Raw genomic sequence first — 22177 nt, 5'->3', positions numbered from 1 at the left:
AGCGGCGTTTTTTATAAGTCAACCTATAGCGGTGCTTTCTTAAAAATGCCGCTAATGCTCGATCTATTGCAGCGTTCTTGTGAAGGCGCCGCTAATGCCACTGAAGCTTAAAATAAACGACGTCGTTCAGGTTAATCTTTTAGCGGCGTTTTTAAACTCGATGTATTCGATGTTTAGTGGCGTTTTCTATTCAAACGCAGCTAAAAACCTGTTTTGCTGTAGTGATATATATATAATTTTAATTAAAATTAAAAAAAATATCTAATTCAATTATTTAAAAATAAAAAGTACACATTTCGTTAATTCAATCAAATTTTAAGTCAATGTAAATTAGCTTAACCTAACAAAAAATGAGTTAATTGTCATTGAAAGATATTAAGTACACATTTAGGGATTATCTAGTTTAACAATAAAGAGATTTAAAGAAAAATAATTATTTTTATTTTAATTTGCACATTGTGTATTGAAATATATTTTCATGTGAAAAAAAAAGGATAAAAGAAGGTAAAGTATAAATGATGAAGGCTATTTAAAAAAAAAGACTAAATTGATGCAACATGTAAATGTTTAAGCGCTATATTTGTTATTATATTAATTTTAGAAGTTGGTATGTCATTTTCCTATTAACCAACAAAAAAAAACACTTACAAATAGCTAGATGACTACCGAACCCTTTAAACAATGATGATTTTAAATAATGAAAACACGACACATGCTACTAATGATAGACACTCTGATTTCAACCACAAAAAGACATGAGATGTGTTATTTTCTTAAATATATATAAACTCTTTTATAAACATATGTATAAATTTTAAAAATAAAAAAAATATATAATTTATAAAATTGGTAGAAGTCTTTTTTAAAAAATATTATTAAATTAGTTTTCTTTATCATTGAAATGTTTTTAAAAAATTGGGAGAGTGTATGTTGGAAGGAAATAGAAGTTTCCGTAGGAACCATTGCTCATCGGAAATTGAAGTTTTGAAGATGCTGTGGTATTTCCAACAAATTAGACTTCAATCAATGTAATTCCAATTTTTTGATTGAAATATACCCATAAATATGTTCTTAAAATCATAAGAATTTATTAATTTTATTTGAAAAATCATATTATAATTTTTATATACATTAAACTAAAATTTGTTTAAATATAAAAAGTAAATTAAATATTTTGGACTAGTCTCTTAATTGATATCGTCTTTAACCGGGCAAGGTTTTAAAACACAGAGACTTGCTTTGGGAGCCCAGTAGGATCCAATGAGACATGATTGTTATGGGTTTTGGTGTAAACGCACCATTGTCATCCGACATTTTAACTTCAGCTAGCAAAAGTTTTGGCCACAATGGAGTTTGAAATTTTAGACCGGAGTATTTTGTTTCAATTAACTCCAGTTGCTTTTTCTTTTCCTATTCTATCATATATTTTTTCTTTTTCTCATTTTAGAGTTTCAATAATGTTTTATTATTCTAATATTTGTTAGATTTTTGCTTATTAAAATTTTTATTATTTTAATAAATAATTTAATACAATTAATAAATTTTATAATTAAATAGTAGAAATATTTGATGTATAATTATTTATTTATATATATATGCATAATATTACTTCAAATAAAATTAGTTTCAATAAATTTTAATTATTTATTAAATTTATAATAAAATATTTTTGATATATTATTATTTTAAATTATTTAATATTAATAAAAATATTATTGGATATAGATATAATTTTAATAAAATTTACTCTATTTATTAATTTCATAAATACTTGACCAACACACACGTATCCAATTTGCAATCACTATATAAATTCATGCGCACTGATCCTAGAATTGCACACACACGTCTCTTTCATCTTTCATACTGTAATTTGTGGAATATGGTAAGGGACTCCAGTTTTCTGCAACTTTTAGGACAATATGAAATCTTTTTCATTTCATATCCCCTGTTCTTCTCCTTGTTGGCCATCTTCGTGGTCGTCTTCATTCTTACCACTAACAAAAGAAAGCTCTTATTACCACCGTCGCCGCCGAAACTCCCAATCATCGGAAACCTCCACAACATCGGACGCTACCCTCATCGCTCACTCAAGTCCTTAGCTCAACGGTTCGGCCCTCTCATGTCGCTACGCTTCGGCAATGTCCCCGTACTCGTTGTCTCCTCCGCTGATGCTGCCTCTGAGATCAAGAAAACTCATGACTTGACATTCATAAACAGACCGAAACGCAGAATCTATCAAAAGCTTCTTTATAACTACAAAGACGTGGGGTCGGCACCTTACGGAGAGTATTGGAGGCAAATGAAAAGTATATGCATACTAAATCTTTTGAGTAACAAAAGGGTTCAATCTTATCGAGTTGTGCGAGAAGAAGAAACGGCTCTAGCAATGGAGAAGATTGAAAAGTGTAGCTCTTTGTGTTCCCCGGTGAATCTAAGCGAACTCTTTTCCGCAACCACCAACAACGTTACCTGCAAAATCTCTTTAGGAAGAAAATACAGTGAAGATACCAATAAGTTTCGTAAGCTTTTGAGTGAGTTTACGGAGTTGTTGGGTGCTCCGGACGTTGGGGATTATCTTCCATGGCTTGCATGGTTAAGCCATGTTAATGGACTCCATGGTAAAGCCTAGAAAGTGGCGAAGGAGTTAGATGAATTTCTAGATGGGGTGATCAAAGAACATATGAATCGGCATGAAAAACATGTAAATGATCATGCAGGGATCCAAGGTGAAGATCAAAAAGACTTTGTGGATGCTTTGCTGGATCAGATTCAGAGGGAAAACACAGTTGGCTTCCCTTTAGAAAAAATCAGCATTAAGGCTCTTATCTTGGTAAGAACTAACAAGTTAATTTTTCATATATGTTAGCATAACGCATCTGTGTATATTGTTGTTTTCACTATAAAGAGAATTATATATATATATATATTACAGTTCCAGAACTTCAGCTGAATTGGATATCTTTCCAGGATATATTTGTAGCCGGTACCCATACGACATACGCAGTCCTGGAGTGGGCAATGACAGAAATCTTAAGGCACCCCAAGATAATGAAGAAACTTCAAAATGAGGTCAGGAATGTTTCTGCTGAAAATTCAAGCATATCGGAGGATGATCTTGATAACATGCACTACCTAAAAGCAGTGATCAAAGAGACTCTTCGTTTATATCCTCCGATTCCCTTGTTGCTTCCAACAATATCTACAAAAGACGTCAAGCTCAAGGGCTATGACATTATCAAAGGAACTCGAGTTATCATCAATGCTTGGGCGATCGGAAGAGACCCTGCGTCATGGGAGAATCCGGAAGAGTTTCTTCCGGTCCTCCGGACAGGTTCTTGGACAATTCCAAAGATTTCAAAGGACAACATTTCGAGCTGATTCCATTCAGCTCTGGAAGGAGGATTTGTCCGGGAATCTTGTTTACAATCGCAATAAATGAGCTTCTCTTAGCAAATCTCGTGCACAAGTTTGATTGGTCATTGCCTGGTGGAGCAAAAGAGAAGGATTTGGACATGGCCGAAACCATCGGCCTTACCATACACAAAAAATCTCCTCTAATCGCTGTAGCGAATAGATGTTCTTTCTAGTGGAAAGCCTCGTCTCTTACAGTAAGTATTCTAAGTTACATGTGCTTGTAAATCTATGCATGTTATTTTCCTTGTCATAATGCATTAAATTTCTCTACTTTTAGCGTCCGAAAACTAGATTTTAAGTGAACGGAATGGCTTTCAATCGATACCATTATATGTATCCAATGCCAATGTGATTGAGGACATATGTAATCACAAGGATTTGCACCTAAGAAACAGGCAACACCATGAAACTCTGCTAACTACTGTGGCTTTCAAATGTCGGATCCTCAAAACATCTCCAGTCTCTTATAGTTGATTACAAATTCAACAGCCATCTTTCAGATGGTTTAACTTTTAATCGAATGCCTTCAAGAAGATCAATATAACTTTAGTGAGACCGTATATCCTGAAGATAACGACCCACTTGCTGTGCACCAATGAACAAGGCATCGGCAACCACAAAAACTACAACCTGACGACAAAATCAACACGGGATTATGTTTGCAAGTAACTACTACACTTGAGTTGATTTTGCTGGAAAAGATGAAGCGAATAATTACCAGATGAACCGAGTAGAGTAATCGGCAACCCCAGCCTTCTCTAGCAGCTTGAGCTCACTGCTGATCCGTCCAACTGAAAGTTAAAATGGAATTAAATAAAATGGCTACTCTACATGAAAACTATAAGTTACATAGTCTCCGGTTTTCAATTTCAAAGTTCAAACTGCACTTGCTACTGAAGATCACATTTTAGATGAGATTTTTCTTCTTCTTCAAATTCTTTTACACCCTACAATAAAAAAATATAGGACCTAATTCCGTATTAAAAGCTTCAGCTATACTAAAATGGTTATAATCCAACTCTTCATTTTATTCAAATACCTGTGTTTCTATCCGGGTCCAATGTGTATTCGATTATAGGTATGAGTATCTAAAACTTTCTCACGGGTCTGAATAGCTTAAGTTTTAATATCATTAAACCAGTCTTTAGAACAAGTTCGTCGCAAGTCAATTTGTCATATTTATTTTGAAAGAAGGGAGAGAGATATCTTATTTAAAAAAAAACAATTATATATTTGTTATTCAAAAAATCTTTGTTATTAAACATATAATTTAGGCGATTTTTTACCTAATAGTGAATTAGGTTTATAAAGTATAAATTGTAATTTTATATTTTATATTATATATTCTTGTATAAATAACTGTTAGGATCGACCCGATTAAGCAACGAATAAGAAAATAGCGGAATAAATTAAGAAATTGAACACACAAATTTAACGTGGAAAAACCCTCCAAAAGAGGATAAAAAACCACGGGCAAACATAATTTTACTATAATGGCAAAAGAACGAAGAGTACAAAAGATGAAGATAAAGACTAAACCCCGAAAACTCGAAAATAAAGAACCCTCAAAACGTAAACACAAAATTCTCTAAATGTATTATGAGTTCTAATCTCTAATGAGTGTATTTTTCTAAGGTTGTAAAAGAGCCTATTTATAGGCTAAATTCATAGGTCAAATAATAATAAAATAATCTAAACTAATTAGTTTTTTATTGAAAGAAGTAAAAAAAATTTAACTGAAAGATTATTTTTCAAATTTGACTGAAAATAGGAGTCATATTTAACAAATCTCCACCTTGACTCATATTTCCACAACGCCATCTTTGCCAAAGCCCGCCACGAGCCTATCTTGAACTATGCAAGGAATTAACTGAGTCGAATTTGTGCTTAGAAACTGGAAGACTTCTAGCCTTCGACTTGTACACTGTCAAATCAAAACTAACCCGGGTCTGATTTTCACGACCACAGTGCCCTAACTTTTCAAAACCTACATCCAAAAGAGAACCTCTCTTCAACGAAACAGTCATACCTTTTTCCCTTCTATGACCAAGTTGCCTCCGCTCCAAACGAGTTGACTTCAACTCCATAACGGACGAGGGACGTCCGATTTCACCGGTCACTGTAGAACCTTCCAGAATATAAAGACTGTCGGTTCTTTTACCTTTTAACAAAACAAGAGCTCTACAAGACACCTTAATGCCACTCGACTCGATGTTAATTCTTCATCCTTTCAAGACTAAAATACTCAAGGAGATGAGATTCTTTCGTAAATCAGGTACATACCTGACATCTGAGAGTATCCTAATCGTCCCATTGTGTATCTTAATTTTAACAGTACCAATACCAATTACTTTACTAAATGAATCGTTTCCCATGCGCACAACTCCACCATCAACCGAACTATATGTGGAGAACCATTCTCCATTGGGACACATGTGGAAAGAACATCCTGAATCTAGGATCCACTCGGACGTGAGCTTGGAGTTATCGCTTGTTGACACTAACAAGAAATCAGCACAATTTTCATCGGCCAAATTAGCACCAGCTACATCTTCATCGTTACTCTCAGCAACTCTTGCAGTTTATAACAATCTATTTTGACATGACCTAACTTTTTACAATAGCGACACCTTTTGTCTCATTTCTTTGATGCTACCAAAACGGAAGTTTGCCTATTTGTCTTGCTATCCAAATGAAGCTCATTGTCAAGTTTGTCTCTACTCAACAAATGACCCTTCACATCTTCGAACGAGAGTTTGTCTCTGCCATAAATCAGGGTCTCCCTGAAAGACTTGTATGAAGGAGGTAAAGAGCAAAATAATAGCATAGCTTGATCTTCATCATCAATATGAACCTCAATGTTCTTTAAATCATTTAAAAGAGTAACGAATTGACTGATGTGATCTCTAAGAAGCTCACCTTCGTTTATGCGAAACGTAAATAGACGTTGTTTCAACACTAAATGGTTAGCTAGAGACTTAGTCGCATAAAGAGTTTCTAACCTTTTTCACAAGGCAGAGGAGGTCTTCTCCATTAATACCTCCTGCAATACCATATTCGCGAGGCACAACTAGATTGTAGACAAAACCTTTTCATCAAGCTCTTCCCATTCTGTTTTATTTATATTCTCAGGCTTTTTCCCGGTAATAACCTTTTTCAAACTGGATTGAACTAGAATTGCCATCATCCGAACTTGCCACAGATTGAAATTTTTCTCACCATCGAACTTATCAATTTCAAACTTTGTTGCTGCCATCTCTGAACGGGCTGATCTATGAAAATTGAACTAGCTCTGATACCACTTGTTAGGATCGACCCGATTAAGCAATGAACAAGAAAAATAGCGGAATAAATTAAGAAATTGAATGCACAAATTTAACGTGGAAAAATCCCTCCAAAGAAGAAAAAAACCACGGGAAAAGATAATTTTACTATAATGGCAAAAGAACGAAGAGTACAAAAGATGGAGATAAAGACTAAACCCCGAAAACTCGAAAATAAAGAACCCTCAAAATGTAAACACAAAATTCTCTAAATGTGTTATGAGTTCTAATCCCTAATGGGTGTATTTTTCTATGGTTGTAAAAGAGCCTATTTATAAGCTAAATTCATAGGTCAAATAATAATAAAATAATCTAAACTAATCATTTGATTAAAACAAGTAAAAAAAGTTTAACTGAAAGATTATTTTTCAAATTTGACTGAAAATAGGAGTCATATTTAACAATAGCAAACATGTATTTAGTTTAAGGCGGGTGAATTTAAGGAATTTAGTAGTCATTTAATTAATATGTATGAATGTACTAGAATCATATTAATTACTAAATTTATAATAGAAACTAATAATCACTTGTAATGACTATATAAAGGATTGTAAGTGATGAAGTAATGTGGTAGAAGAGTGTAAGAAGATATGATGTGAGAACAAATAAAATAAAAATTCATTTCATATTGAGTGTCTCTTCCCTTCATCTTTAAATTCTCTTCAACAAAGTGGTGCTAGAGCTAGAGATCCTTACAAAGTGAGCGAGTGTGTGAAATGAAATTGGTCATGGCTTCCACAAGCACAATATAAAGCGATGTTCAAGTTCCTCACTTTGAAAGAGAAAATTATAATTTTTGAGCAATCAAAATGGAGACACTATTCACTTCCTCGAATGTCTAGAAGTTAATCAATAAAATCTATGAAGATCCAAAAGGCGCTTAGGGAATAACTTGAAAAATTAAAGAATAAGGAAGAAAGAAGAAAAGTTTTTAAGAAGTGAAGACTATCTATCTTAAAAGACATCATCATTGTTAGCACCAGAACTTCCATGATTAGCCTGGTGGTCCAAGGACATTCGTTCATAGAACCCATTCGAGTTCGAGCATCCGAAGAATAAGTGAGCGACATTTATTTGGGCAGCTGCCTCTAGACGTAATATGTGCCTGTGTGGTGTAGATATGTCCCTACCGTGTGTGAGTACTAACCATGATAGTCGGTACCAGAACAATACTACTCGTGATGATCAGATCGCTCTCCTCAATAGTAAACTAGAGCAAAAAAAATTTAAGTTCCATTCCAGTGCAAATTTTGGTCGATATCAATTGTATCAATGCACACCAGTTAACTTTGCACGTACTAGTCGGCACCAAAACTATTAAATTTAAATTTTATTATTTATTTGTAAAAAATATTTTTTAAAATTTAAATTTTGTATTATTTATTTGTACCAAAAAATATTTTAAATTTTTATCATTTATTTTTAAGTTTTTTTGAATTATGAATTATTTTTTTTAAGATGAATTATGAATTGTTATAGGCGTCGTATAGAATGATCTTGTTATTAAATTTGTAGAATTTGTTTTCGCTTGTTTACTTTGAGCGTGTTTATAATGGATGATTTTTTTTTATCTTAAAATTTGTATATAGTACTGGGATTTGAAATTTTAGATTTTTTTTACCAATTCAATCAAAGTTTTATTTTTATGAGTATTTTATACTCAAGATTTATATATATCAAATGTTTTTTTAAAAAAATAGCGATAAATTTGAAATGGTATACCAAAATAGATCGATATTGATATATACCGGTACTAAAAAAAATAGTATGTCCATCAGTACAATACCAATTACCTTGATACTAACTCTCTAATTATACCGTATCCAACAAAAATTGTTGTTAACACTACTTATTTAGGCATTAATTACATACTATCTTCATTAAGTGCTTGATCTATTAACATTCCAGAACGTGGATGATCCGCACCAAGCTTAGTTGGACAATGGTTTACTATTAAATGGTAAAAGTATAATGGAGGTAATTGTATTAGGAGTTAAATTGTATTTTACTCTCTTAACATATTTAGTGTTAATATTTGGTATAATGACAGTATATTTTTTTATTTCATATATAATCTTAAAAAAATATCATGTATCTCTTCTTTTTTTTAAATAATTATTTTTGATATTATATATATTATATCCCTATAAAATATTTGTCTACCTCCTAACTTAATTTATGGAGTCTAAAATATCACCATCAGTGTGTTATGTTGAAAATTAAAACAAATTGAGATGTAGATGAATAAGATTGAGAGAATAATAAAAAATTGGCATAAATCGAGTAGTAAAGGTACTTTCCTTAAAAAATAGCCTAATTAAATTATCTTCTTTGTATTATCTGGTGTAATGATGTGTATTAAAGATAGCATGGTCCTAGCCTTAATCCAAAAGGCCGAACACAACCCACTGGGCCAACCCATTGAAAAATGCAGTCCGAGACTCCGAGTTGCATCATCTAACTTACTTTTAATTTAATATAAATTGATTCTTCTATTTTTATAATTTAAATTGATAATATCGTTTTTTTCTTTGAAAGAAATAAAATGGTTAGTGTTGTTGCTAATTATTAGAGTATACAATTAACATCACCTGAAAATTTAATCTAATCGTAATTGATAATAAATTTATAAAATAAAATAAAAATTGAATTAGATTATCGTCACCTACCACCCGATTCCGATAAGCAGAAAAGACGAAGGAAAGGTAAAAAAAGAAGATGTAACAAGAGAATCCAAGTACTGATAGACGTGACGTAGTTGATAAGACATCGTATCTCACGCTCAATCCTTCCCGATTTCACTTCCGGGTGTATGGTACGGTTACCGCTTTTCCCACGCCGCCCTGGAAAAACATTGCAAATCGCTCCTTAAAACCAATTTAAAGTATTAAAAGTCCGTTGTAGCAGTTAATACATGATATGAATTTTTTTAATACCGTTGAAAAAATATGATTTTTTTAGGTTAAATTACGTTAATAGTATGCAGAATTATTAATAATTTTTTAAGATAATATATAATTTGATTCCCATATTTAATTTAAATTTTTAATTTATATTTTATCAGATTAATATTTTTGTATTAATATCGTTTGTTTATGTTGACATGATAATAACATCACGAGATAATCTTTTAACACGTTATGTATTAAACATAAATTAAAAAAATTAAATATATTAATCATAATATATATTCTTTTCACGCAGGAATTAGTTTTTCTATAGATAGAAGTTTGTTTTTTTAGAGTTGTAGCTTTTTATGATTAAATTAATATAAATTAATTTATAACATTCAAAGTTGCAGAAAGCAGTAAGTTTTGCACCCCAAATCCACCCACAAAAGAGTATGAGATGTAGGAGACCGTTTAAAAGGAAAATCAGATGAATTTACTCCGCCTCTTGTAAAAATAGTAAATATTATAATTTTTGCAGTGAAATACCAATTAAATAGCTTTATTAAATAGCTTTTGGAGGGCCAAACATCTGGCGGTAGGTAATGGTAAGAGTAAATCCCCAACTACTAAAACGCCCAAATTTTAATGTTGGTGGATTCTTCTCCTCAAATTGCATATCCAATTCTATCATTGAATTAGTTATTAATGTTACATCAATATAAATTAATAATATTAGTATAAAAGTATTAATTTAGGTGACAGAATATAAGTTTAGATAGTAATTAGGTTAAAAAAATTTAAGCATTAATCAAGTACTTTTGGACAAATTCAAAAGCCAAACTACATATTAACTCTACATTTTTCATTGATATTCAAATCATCACAATCATAGGAAAAGAGTCATAAAGACACAAGCGATATGAATGCTTGGCTGAAGTCAAGTCATACCGGAAAATCACAGATACAAAACCACATCATTGGGCATTCAACCACCATAACGGATCATACGGACTAGTGCATTGGTTCTAACATTAGTCATTTCGTCCCTCTCAAAAACCTACGAAAACTCGTAAAACATTAAATCTTTAAATCAGATGTAGATAAAAATGAGTTGGTTTAGACTTGACTAACCAGGCCACCATAGATTAAATAACATCAACCTGCCATTGATTAGAGAAAACATTTGTCTTCACTAACTCGAAAATGGCATCTAATGATGAGTCAAGGGACAAAGTCTTGAGAAAATTATTATTTTGAATAGCACGGACCTCCAATGCTGAAAAAAGGAGGTGGCTGATGAAAGAGGAGGCATGGTAAGGGAGTACGGAGAGAATGATGGATGGAAGGAAAATGAAAGAGGAAAAAACGAGAAGCGGAAATGGGTGAGGAAAAAGGTTGAAAGGACGAAGGTCGTATTACAAACTTGACTTATGAAAAAAGATCCGCAATTGGTGAAAGAGCCTCCAATAGCCAAAAGGGAGGAGAAAGATAGAAAAGAGAGGGAAATGGTAGAGATGGAAGAAGTGGAGAAAGAAGAAGTCGATAGACTGCCTCCAACCAAAGGCCAGTGCTACCATCACCACCACCGTCCCAAGTGGTTTGAGTTAGGAAACTTTTTACCATGGAGAATGATAGAGCACAAGTTAATTAGATAGTTTTGCATTCCATCAATCAAATAATAAAATTTTATATTTCAATTAAATAAACCAAACAAAGCGAAATAAAATATTCAATAATATGCCAAATAATCTTACATTATAGTAATCTCATCACCATAAATAATTTTATATTTTATGAAAAACACCCCTAAATTTATATAACGTTTTAATCTCTAGCAGCTAGAAAAAATTGAAATTCAAATTTTAGATATAATAAAATGATATAAATTAGGGTAATTTATAAAATTGGCTACTTATGTTTAAGTTTATATTTTGCTTATCAAACTTTAAAATTTATTCTATGATCACTAATATTATTGTTTTATTATGTTATGGTCACTACTATTAATTCTCATTAAAGGTGCAACGATTGATAAGCTGACATGACATGTTAACTTTATCTATAAGGTTTTAATTCAAGTCAAATTGTACAACCAATGATACGAACTCGGTTCGATGATGATTCGAGTCGTATTAGTTGCCCAATCGAGAAATTGAGTAAGTTTGATTCGTTACAAGAAAAGGCTGAAAATGGATAAAAGATAGGTTCAAACAAAGGTTCAAAGAGTTTGGAAGATGGATAGAGGAAACTCGGCTAAGGCAAAGGCTGAACCAACAATATAGAGATTGTCGACCCAAGACTTAAAGCACTTAAATGGATAATGAAAAGTAAAATCAGCAAATAAACCTTGACCCGCTATCTAATGAGATAAGAACCGAAGGTATAACGAACGCCACACTTTGCAGTGATAAGTTCAGAAAAATAAAGGAAGGAGAAGACGCCACAAGCCTAACCTGATAAGTTAGATCAGTCCCAAAAAGAACAAGGAGATTTGAACTCTCACGTTTCAAATATTTCATAAATTTGGTAAAAGTAGTCTTACCAAAATAATGTTTTCTTACAAACTATTTATAGGTATTATTATGACTATTCAAATTCAACATTCATATCAGCTATTAACAAAATATTAAAATTCGGTTATAAATCTTGATGGGCAGCTAAAGAGTTATGTCTTTTCACTTGATTCATGCATAGCTGAAAAGTCATGTCTCTTCTTTCGATGAAGGCTTAATGATCCCTTAAATGTGCTGCTTTTTGTCCCTTCATTTTCTGCTTAACCAAATACCTTAATGCTTGTATATTCATCTCTTAATTGGCACCATAACTAGCTTTGAGTGCATGAAACCGATCAAACTTAAAGAGTCATTCTTGGTCTATTTGAAAAGTCACCATAATGAGCTTTGAGTGCTTCAATATCCACCAAAAATGATCCAAATATGCAGCAGTAATTAAGTGACCAAATGCACACTCTTTTATGCCAAAACTGGACAGCCAATTGAATGTGACAACATTTGATTCTTCTTAGCAAACGAACAACACTTTTGTAGCTATGTGACCAGCCTTTTGGACTTTCCTACAACAATCACACAATCAATTTATTTAAGAAAAATTAAACACACTATAACTTAAGCATTAAAAAAATAACAGCCAAATTAGATAACATACTTATATAAACAAAGTCAAACATATTTAACAATTAAGATGCTTAAATGATTGGTTTAATTAAGATGTATAATTAAGATGTAAACTAGATGAACAATGAATGACTTAGTGCATGACTTCATTAAAAGATGCAAACTTTAATTAACATGGGAGTTACATAATGCATGACTTTATTAAATGCAAAACACATAAAGCATGTCATAATTAAAAGATGTAGATCAATAATGCAAAACATTAATTAAAAACTCATATTATAATAACTAAAGTAACTAAAATAAATAAATCAAAGTCCATATTCCAGCAACCAAATTAACAAACTGGAATTAAAAGCTTCATTTTGAACTTGGAGCCCTTGAGTTTGGGCTAATCTCGATGTCGTCGGATTGTTTCAAAACATGATTCAGCTGGGATCGCATAATACCCTCCTTCTTGAAAACGATTTGTCCTCAAATCGGGCCACTTGCTTGCGAAAAATTTTTCATCATCACGAACACCTTTGTTCATGAACCTAACAAATTCGTTTCCAAAAACCTGAGAACCACAAATGGTTCGAAAAGGAAACATGTTATTTTCATGCCCTCACTCTTTAGGAGGAAACCATTCCAAATTGTCACCTACATTATAATGGAATAAATTAGTGACACTTTGAATTTTGAACAGAAAATAACTTTTCGACAACCCATCAAAACTTGGAATGCTTAAACCGATACCGGGATCAAAAATAAAAGTTGATCTCACATTCTCATAATGAATCAAAATGTTCTTTAATGGAAACAAACCAGAATCACAAAGTATTCGAAAGATATAATCTTGGAAAGTAAAATTCCATGGCTCAAGTCCCTTGAACAATAATACAGAACTATAATCACCGGGATCAAAAACATAGTTGTTTTTTACCATTTCAATTTGACTTGGAAATTCCTTGACTGGCAGCATGGTAGGAACACAAAGCAAGCTAAAGTTATAATCATGCGAACCAGGTCTGAATCTTTCAAACCATAGCATAAAACAACCTCTAGAATCAAATATTGGATTTTGTTTTTGCAAGGCAACAAAATTCTCATGCTTTTTTTTTCGAACATAATAATAAAACATCAAACACGCAAAGATTGTTCACACTTCTATTCACATAAAATTTATGATGCTTACCTTCGCTTAATGATAATTTGGGAAAACTTGCTCCCGGTTTAAACACATGGTTTTGATCACTTGTTCCAGCACATAACAATAATTTCATTTTCACAAGTAAATCACACATGCCAAGCAAACAAGATTTAGACACGCAAACTTTCAAACAATCAAATCTCTCAAAGCTTATGCAAATATACGAAGATTTCGCACTAAAAGTTAAAAAATTCTCATTACCATCACGATCAAACAGATTGAGCATTTCACATGAAAACTTTTTATCAAGCATGATTAAATTTTGTGGACGTCGAGTTAATCTCACTTCTCCAACAGACTTGCCAGCATAGTACCAATCATGAGAAAACTCTTCATGCCACTAGTTGGAGCAAAATTATTAACAATCAGAAAAATGACAATTAATCAAATCAAGGTGAGGAGTTCTTTCAAAAACTAAGTCTTCAGCAATTTTCTTAACAACATTCAAATGTGATTGTCGTGACAGGCCAAACCCGGCCTAGACGTTATGGTCGAATTTGCGGTATCACAGTGGATTATGTTTTGAAAAGCGTAGTTTCATTGTAAAGTCCATTTTGTATTAAAACCTCACTATGGTATTTAAGAGTAGCTAACATACCTTATTTGTTGTTAAAACATAGATTGGTTTAGCAAAACATATGTCATATTAAAATTGTTATTACCTTTGAAAAAAAACATCGTTCATTGCGAAAGCTTTTAAAACGAGTTGCGTAACGTGGTAGTTGAAAATCATTTATCTTTTGAAAACCTGAGTCCTACCGCTAACATATATAAACCAATTTAAATAAATCCCCAATTAAAAGTAAAACCTAAAGCGGCCTTATTACATAAAATTTACCCAAATAAAACTACTTTTACTAAAAAGTCAAATACGAAAATATAACCAGTGGTGTAGCCATCTCTGAGTCCCTCGTAGCACCGACTCGCCTAAGGATTACCTACGTAGATAAGCAGTAGAGTGAGTTTATGAAAACTCAGTGTGTAGTCCCTATTTATCAAACAGTAAATCATGCAAAGTAAAATAATCTGGGCTAAGCCCTTTTTAGTGGCAATATCAGTGTAGGCCTTAACCCAATACAGTAAAAGTATCAGTGTGGGCCTTAGCCCAATTCAGTATAGTATCAGAGATGCATACAGAGATCCTATCCATCCATCCTCTACACTCCACTCCGTCCAGCCCTACACTCCATGTGCGGATAAAATTGACCCACCCATCCCTACATTACAGAATATAGCATCGGTTGCGGCACTAATAGTATTTGCAGCAGAGCTGCCAGTAATAGGCTTATAGCCTTTCAGTACACTTCCTCTAATATCATATATCTCATCCCATGCAATGTAGCATAATATAAATGTACATACAATAAAAATGGCATCCTCAAATAGTCATACATCACATAGGGGTATATCCATCATTTACCTCATAGAAGTATAACAGTCATATCATATATTAAGGTCTAGGTACACTTACCGACCCAATAGTGGGTCTACAATTGTATCAGACGACCCGTACAACCTTAACAGTTAAACAGCGAAAATGAGCCCAGGCCCATAATACGGCCCATGAGGGCCCACACGCTCGTGTGGCTTAATCAGACCAAAAAATGGCTTTGGCCGTGCAAACTACTCAGACGGCCTGACGTGGCCCAAAATGGCCTAAACTCATGAGGTCATTCATGGTGGCCTCTACTGTTAAACACACATGTTTATGCGTTGGATTCACCATATGAGCTAGCGCACGCTCGTGCTACGTCTATGAATATGCCTTCCGGCTTTTGCCGATTAACAAACTTTACAGTGTGACTACACATCTGTTATGAATTTGGAGTTAATCCCCACTCCGAACACTCTTGTAATACCCCTAACCCGTATTCGCTGCCAGAACAGGGTTTCGGAGTATTACTACCATTTGCAGATCACTTAAAAAATTAAAATACTTACCGATTTAATGCATCATATAAAATAAATATATTACCATTCAATCAACAGTTTGGCACTTGTATAAGCATCAAACAACAACATTGTTAGTATACTTGCACATATCTCATATAAATTCAAAATTGATATATCAATTTTCTCGACATGTCGCACTTGAGTTTAATAATAGTCTCAATTACATAATTTCCTTGTATCAACATATCAAAGATAATCATATATGTACATGTCATGAAACATATCATGCTCTTACCGTTTCTTCACAAACATATACCATTCATTTCATTATATCAATATTTTATGCTCCATCATTTCCATATATTTTATGTATATTTATTCTGGTAACAGCTTATATTAAACTTAACATAAATTATAATCCATGTACTTATACTTATTTCGTTTATCCATTTTCATAATTATTTCATATAACGCTTTTGTACATATATTTCCATATGACCAGTTCTTGTAAACATTTCACACAACCATTTCATATAACCATTCGTCATCTGATACATTTTACCTGAATATCAATTGTTCAACAGATGTTATAGCGTCTCCCATCCACGGTCTTATTTATCTTTGACGTGATGCCATAGTGTCTTTCAACTATGGTCTTACTCATTTTCTGTCATGTTGCCATGGTATCTTTCAACCATGGTCTTATTCTTTTCATGTTACGTTGCCATGGTATCTTTCAACCATGGTCTTACACATCTTACATCAGGTTGCCATGGTATCTTTCAACCATGGTCTTACACATTTCATATCAGGTTGCCATGGTATCTTTCAACCATGGTCTTACACACAGGTTGCCATGGTATCTTTCAACCATGGTCTTACACATTTCATATCAGAGAGCACACTCCCACGAACCTCATCCTTACAGTGGGATTACCAGTCCAGGCTAAATTCCCTGTAATATAAACTCATAGAGTATTGTCGGGATTACCAGTCTAGGCTAAATCCCCTACAACGACAATTACTCTAATGAGTTTGGATCTGAATTACCAGTCCAGGCTAAATTCAAACCCTAATTCGGATTACCCGTCCGGGCTAAATCCGTTTTACACATATTCTTCGGGAGGGCTATATCAGGATAGGATCACCCGTCCGGGCTAGATCATTTTTACCGTCAATTCCTTTTCAGAGATCCATCGAATTTTCCTTTCATTCAAGCGGGATTTCTTCTCCTTTTATTAAATTTATCAATGTTTCATAAATTTTCATACAATGAACATTCGAATCATATTCACATAAGTAACATACAATCTCAAGCATTTAAGAATATAATTCAAGTTACACGAACTTACCTCATTGCTTGTTTGTGTTTATAATTTCATTAATCTGATATCTTTTCTTTTCCACGATCAAGTCTCATATTTGAGTCCTCCGGATCTTTATAAATAAATTTTATCATCATTTTCATTCATTTCATATTCTATTGCATTTAATTAATGCTCTAGGTAAAATTACCATTTTGCCCCTAAACTTTTAATTAATGACGATTTCATCTTTAGGGTCAGGAAAATAAAATTCTTGCAATTTAATCCTTATTTCCAGCTATTATTCTCATATATATTGATAACAATCCATGAATTCTATAAAATATCAGAATTTTTCATAATTTCAACACTTTTCAATTTAATCCCTAAAACATGTTTTCCCCCGATCTTGAACTAAATTAATAATTTCATTCAATTTTGTAATTTAAATAATAAAATAATCCATTTCATGCAATTTGGTCATTTCTGACATGTTTACAAAATTGCCCATAAAGTTTTACTTTTATTCAATTTAGTCCCTAAGCCTAAAATATGCAAATTAGCCATGCTAGATGAATATTCATACATATTTTTCCTCCTCCTCCTCTCCATTCCACATCCTTAATGTAGATAACACACTTGTAAGTAACATTATCCATAATTTTTATTATTTACTTTTATGAATATTCAAGTTGTCTATCTGCATCATAGTCACTAAATTATTTATATATGGATCTATAGAACTCCAAATTAATATCCGATAATTTTCCCTGAATCTAGACTCATATATATTCTTACCATAAAAATTTCAGAATTTTTGGTTTAGCATATAAGTACAGTTTATTCTTTAAAGTTACTCCTGTTCTGCTGTCTGACAGTTCTGACCCCTCTTCACCAAAAATTAATTATCTCCTCATACAGGATTCAAATGATGTTCTTGTTTGTCTCTATTAAAAATATACTCATTCAAAATTTTATAAATATAAATTTAATCCCCTAATTATTTTTATTCAATTTTTTATGATTTTTCAAAGTCAGAACAGGGGAACCCGAATTCATTCTGACCTTGTCTCACAAAATTCATTATATCTCAAAATTTACAAATCCATTGCTAACATTATTTCTTCTATGAGAAACTATACTCAATAAGCTTTAATTCCATATTTTTTTATCTTCTAATTCGATTTCTACAATTTATGGTGATTTTTCAAAGTTAGTCTACTGCTGCTGTCCAAACTATTTTTGTGCAAGCTATTAATTACCATGTTATAACACCCTTATTTTCTTTTTCTACACCATTTCTCATCACTTTCTCTTATTTTATCTTCACTAACATATCAAAAACATAGGACCTTATGTAAGAAAACTCTACTATAACATTATTTCCATGCTCTGTCAATAATAACAAACTTAAAAACATATTGAAATCTTGATATACTTACCTTGTTCTATTGATACTAATCTTTAACTTGATTTTCTCTCTCCTCCAGCTTCTATTTTTTGAATCCAACTTGATATTCTAACTCCCCATGCTCTCCTTAACATTTTTGTCTCTTGGTAGCTATGGAAATTCATTTGATTTTTGGGTGAAAATGGTGAATTTTTGGTAAAAGTACCAAATTGTAAAGAAAGCAAAACTTTCTTTCTTCCTCCCTTTCTCTCACGTTAGTGCATGGGAAAATATGGATGAGAATTTCTCATCTTTCTTTCTTTATATACTAATAAAATAATAATAAAATATCTTATTAAAGTATTAATAAAATAATATTTATCTAATTAAATAATTATAAAATATCAAAATATCTCTAGCATCATTATTACTTTCTAGATTTCTCTCTCTTCCAATTGACCATTTTTCCCTTCATTATCTTTTAAAATTCCATCCTTGAGTCATCATTTAATTTGGTAAAATTACAATTTAGTCCCTCATAGTTCTTCATCTATTCAATTTGGTCCTAATTCATCCATTTTCCTTAGTTTCTAGATCATTCCACTCTTAAATTATTTACACTATTAGTCCTTCAACTTTTTCATATTTACACTTTAACCCCTCAAATTATGAATATTTACTCTTGTGCAATAAAACTTTTCTCACTTTTACAATTTAGTCCTTTCTTGAATTAATATATCATAATATACTTCTCAATATTGACATAACTCAAATTTCCCTTTTTGTCACTTTATTTCCTTATTTTACTATATCAAGGATAATATCTTACTGTAAAAATTTTCAGGGTATTACAACTCTTATGCCTGAAGGACAAATAATGCGATAACTAATCAATTACTTAACTTATGTCACGATTGAAAACTAACGGAGTTCCAAAACAATCATAATCTCTTACCCAAAAGCCAACAATAATCGCACCCTTGATTCTCAAGGGGTGTGTCAATCAACTTCGATCACCACCTACACAAAAATACCACATTTCTATATCAGACTCGCATTTGAAGCATAATAACATTATAATCGTACCACACTTACCACAACGACTAAGCAAAATAAAGATCAATGAAGCAACGCACACAGAAGCACATAAAATGATTGATCTGAAAGTTAGAGGAGATAGTCAGCATGAAGAGGGAAAGCTAGAAGATGGATCAACCAAGTGAAACAAACCGAAAGGCGAAGAAAAGAAATTGGGGCTTACCCAACAATATTCGGCCAGCACAAGAACACCAAAGTAGGAGACAATAACCTAACCCAATCGATCACACCACATTTGCCAACCGAAAGCAGAATAGAAGTAAGATGAGTATTCGGTCAAGGTACTAAAAATGAAAATGAAGGAAAAGAGATAAAGACAAGCAAAAAATAGAAGAAAAGAAAGTGCACTTGGTCAATGAGGAATCGTTGGAGAGATGGAGAGGATGAAAGGAGGATATTCGGCCAAAGAAACTTCACACGAAAGAGAGAACAAGAGCATAAGAGACTGGTGACCAAAACGTCAAAAGAGAACAATCTAAAAATGCCTAAAACGAACAATCAAAACAAAAAGGCAGTAATTCTCAATAAGGGAAAAATAGCCAAAAACCAAACAATAACCAACCCCCCAGCCTCTTGTTCAAAAATCGTAAATTGCCAAAAGTTAGAGTCCACATTCGGCACACTCACTACTACCCCATTCAAACTCATAATTTCACTCCCTCAATCGCTTCTAATACCTCTCAGCTTTATCCCTGTAACAACCTAATTTAGACCCTAATCAGAACGGTGGTTTCGGGACCATGAATCCGAGTTAGAAAAATACTTTAAAATTATTTTCTATGTTTACCATGTGTGAATTTATATATGTGAAACTTTTGTGTTTTAATTTTGTTGTTTGAGTGGCCGATTTAATAAAAGGGCTTAATTGCATAAAATGTAAAATTTGCATGCTAATTGTTAAAGTGCCTAATTGCTTTGTTCTTTTAATGTGGAGTACTTATAATGAAATTATACCATTGAAATTGGCATGGACACATTCGGTCACTAGTTAGTGGGTGGAAATAATATTATAATAATATTAAAGTTATAATATAAGTAATAATATGTATATATTATAACATAAATTAAAAAACAACCATGCATGTTCTTTATTATTGCTGAAACTAAAGAAAATAAGAAAGAAAAGAAAGCTTTAAGGGTTCGGCAACTTATTAAGCTCAATCAAGGTATGTAATTAGCTCGGTTTTTGATAATTTTTACGTTTTTGAGATCATTGTTAAGTTATCTACAAGACCCATGCTAGAATTTCTGATTTTGATGAATGTTTTAAGTTATGCCATTGATGAATATTTGTGTTTTGAGATGTTTGATGATGAGATATTAAAAATATGTTTTAGATTATCATGTTTTGTATTGGAGTTTTTAATGATTTTGAGTAATTAGGACTAAATTGTGAAAATAATAAATTGAGGGACTAAAATGTGAAATAAATGAAATAAATGAAACAAATGGACTAGTATGAGAATAAGGAATATTCGGCCTAACAATGTTGTTGTGAGATTTTGCATATTTTGTGTTTTATGCAATAGGGACTAAATTGTGAAAAATGTAAAATATCAAGGGTAAAATTGAAATTTGCCCATTTGTGTGTTTTTGGATGAATTTGGTTGAATATTTGATTTGATAAATTTAATTTATATTAATTTAGATCAAGAAAAGAGAAAATCGGATTTAGATTGGGAAAAAGTAAAGTTGTTGACTAGCCGATCCGTACCGGTTTTTCATAGTCCGAGGTAAGTCTTTAAGCAATTAAATATCATTTTTTTATAACTTAGTTTAATATGCTGTTTGCAATCTATTGATTCATAAAAGAGCTAGTCGAATGTGTTTGAGCATAGAAATATTATATTTGAGTTTAATTCGACAGAGTTATATCATTTAAAAGTTTGTATGATCTATATGGAATATATGGAGTTTTTGTTATATGAATTGTGTCCGAGACAGCATTATAATAGGGATATTCGGGCTTTCAGCCTAGCAAGCTTTATGCTGGTGAATGTAATTGGGCTTTATGCCTAGCAGGTTATTGCTGGTGAATAATATCAGACTTTGAGTCTAGCAGGCCTTGTGCCGGTGTGTGATTCAGGCTTATGCCTAGCAGGTTTTATACCGGTGATTTATTTTCAAGCCTATGCTTATAAGATTACGAGTTGATGTGGAAATTGATCAAGTAAATTGAGCTAAATGATCTTGTATTTATTCGGCCACATAGGTATGTACATATGTGATGTTATATTGAATCTTGAATATTTGACCATAAAGGTATGCACAAAAGTGATATTATATTTGAATTTGTATATTCAGCCATATGAGTAAGTACTTAGGTGATGTTAAATTTGATCTTGCATATTTGGCCATATAGGTATGCACATTTGTGATATTATCTTTGATTCTCTATAATCGACTAAATGAGTGATGTTGGCTTATAAAGTTGAGTTTGATTCACGAGTATATATATATATATTTGAATGTAAACATATTTGAGATAATGTTATTTTGAGAATGAAAAGTTGAATAACATTATGCTAAATGTGA

General features: G+C 32.2%; 1 pseudogene; it reads left to right on the top strand.

The window, feature by feature from the left end:
* The first annotated feature begins 1859 nt into the window (after positions 1 to 1859).
* LOC121211077 (cytochrome P450 736A117-like) lies at positions 1860 to 3687 on the top strand (annotated as a pseudogene).
* Positions 3688 to 22177: the final 18490 nt, after the last annotated feature.

The sequence above is a fragment of the Gossypium hirsutum genome, chromosome A12 (genome assembly GCF_007990345.1).
Source record: "Gossypium hirsutum isolate 1008001.06 chromosome A12, Gossypium_hirsutum_v2.1, whole genome shotgun sequence".
Classification (NCBI taxonomy): Eukaryota; Viridiplantae; Streptophyta; class Magnoliopsida; order Malvales; family Malvaceae; genus Gossypium; species Gossypium hirsutum.
This window is presented reverse-complemented; position numbering and strand designations above follow the sequence as displayed.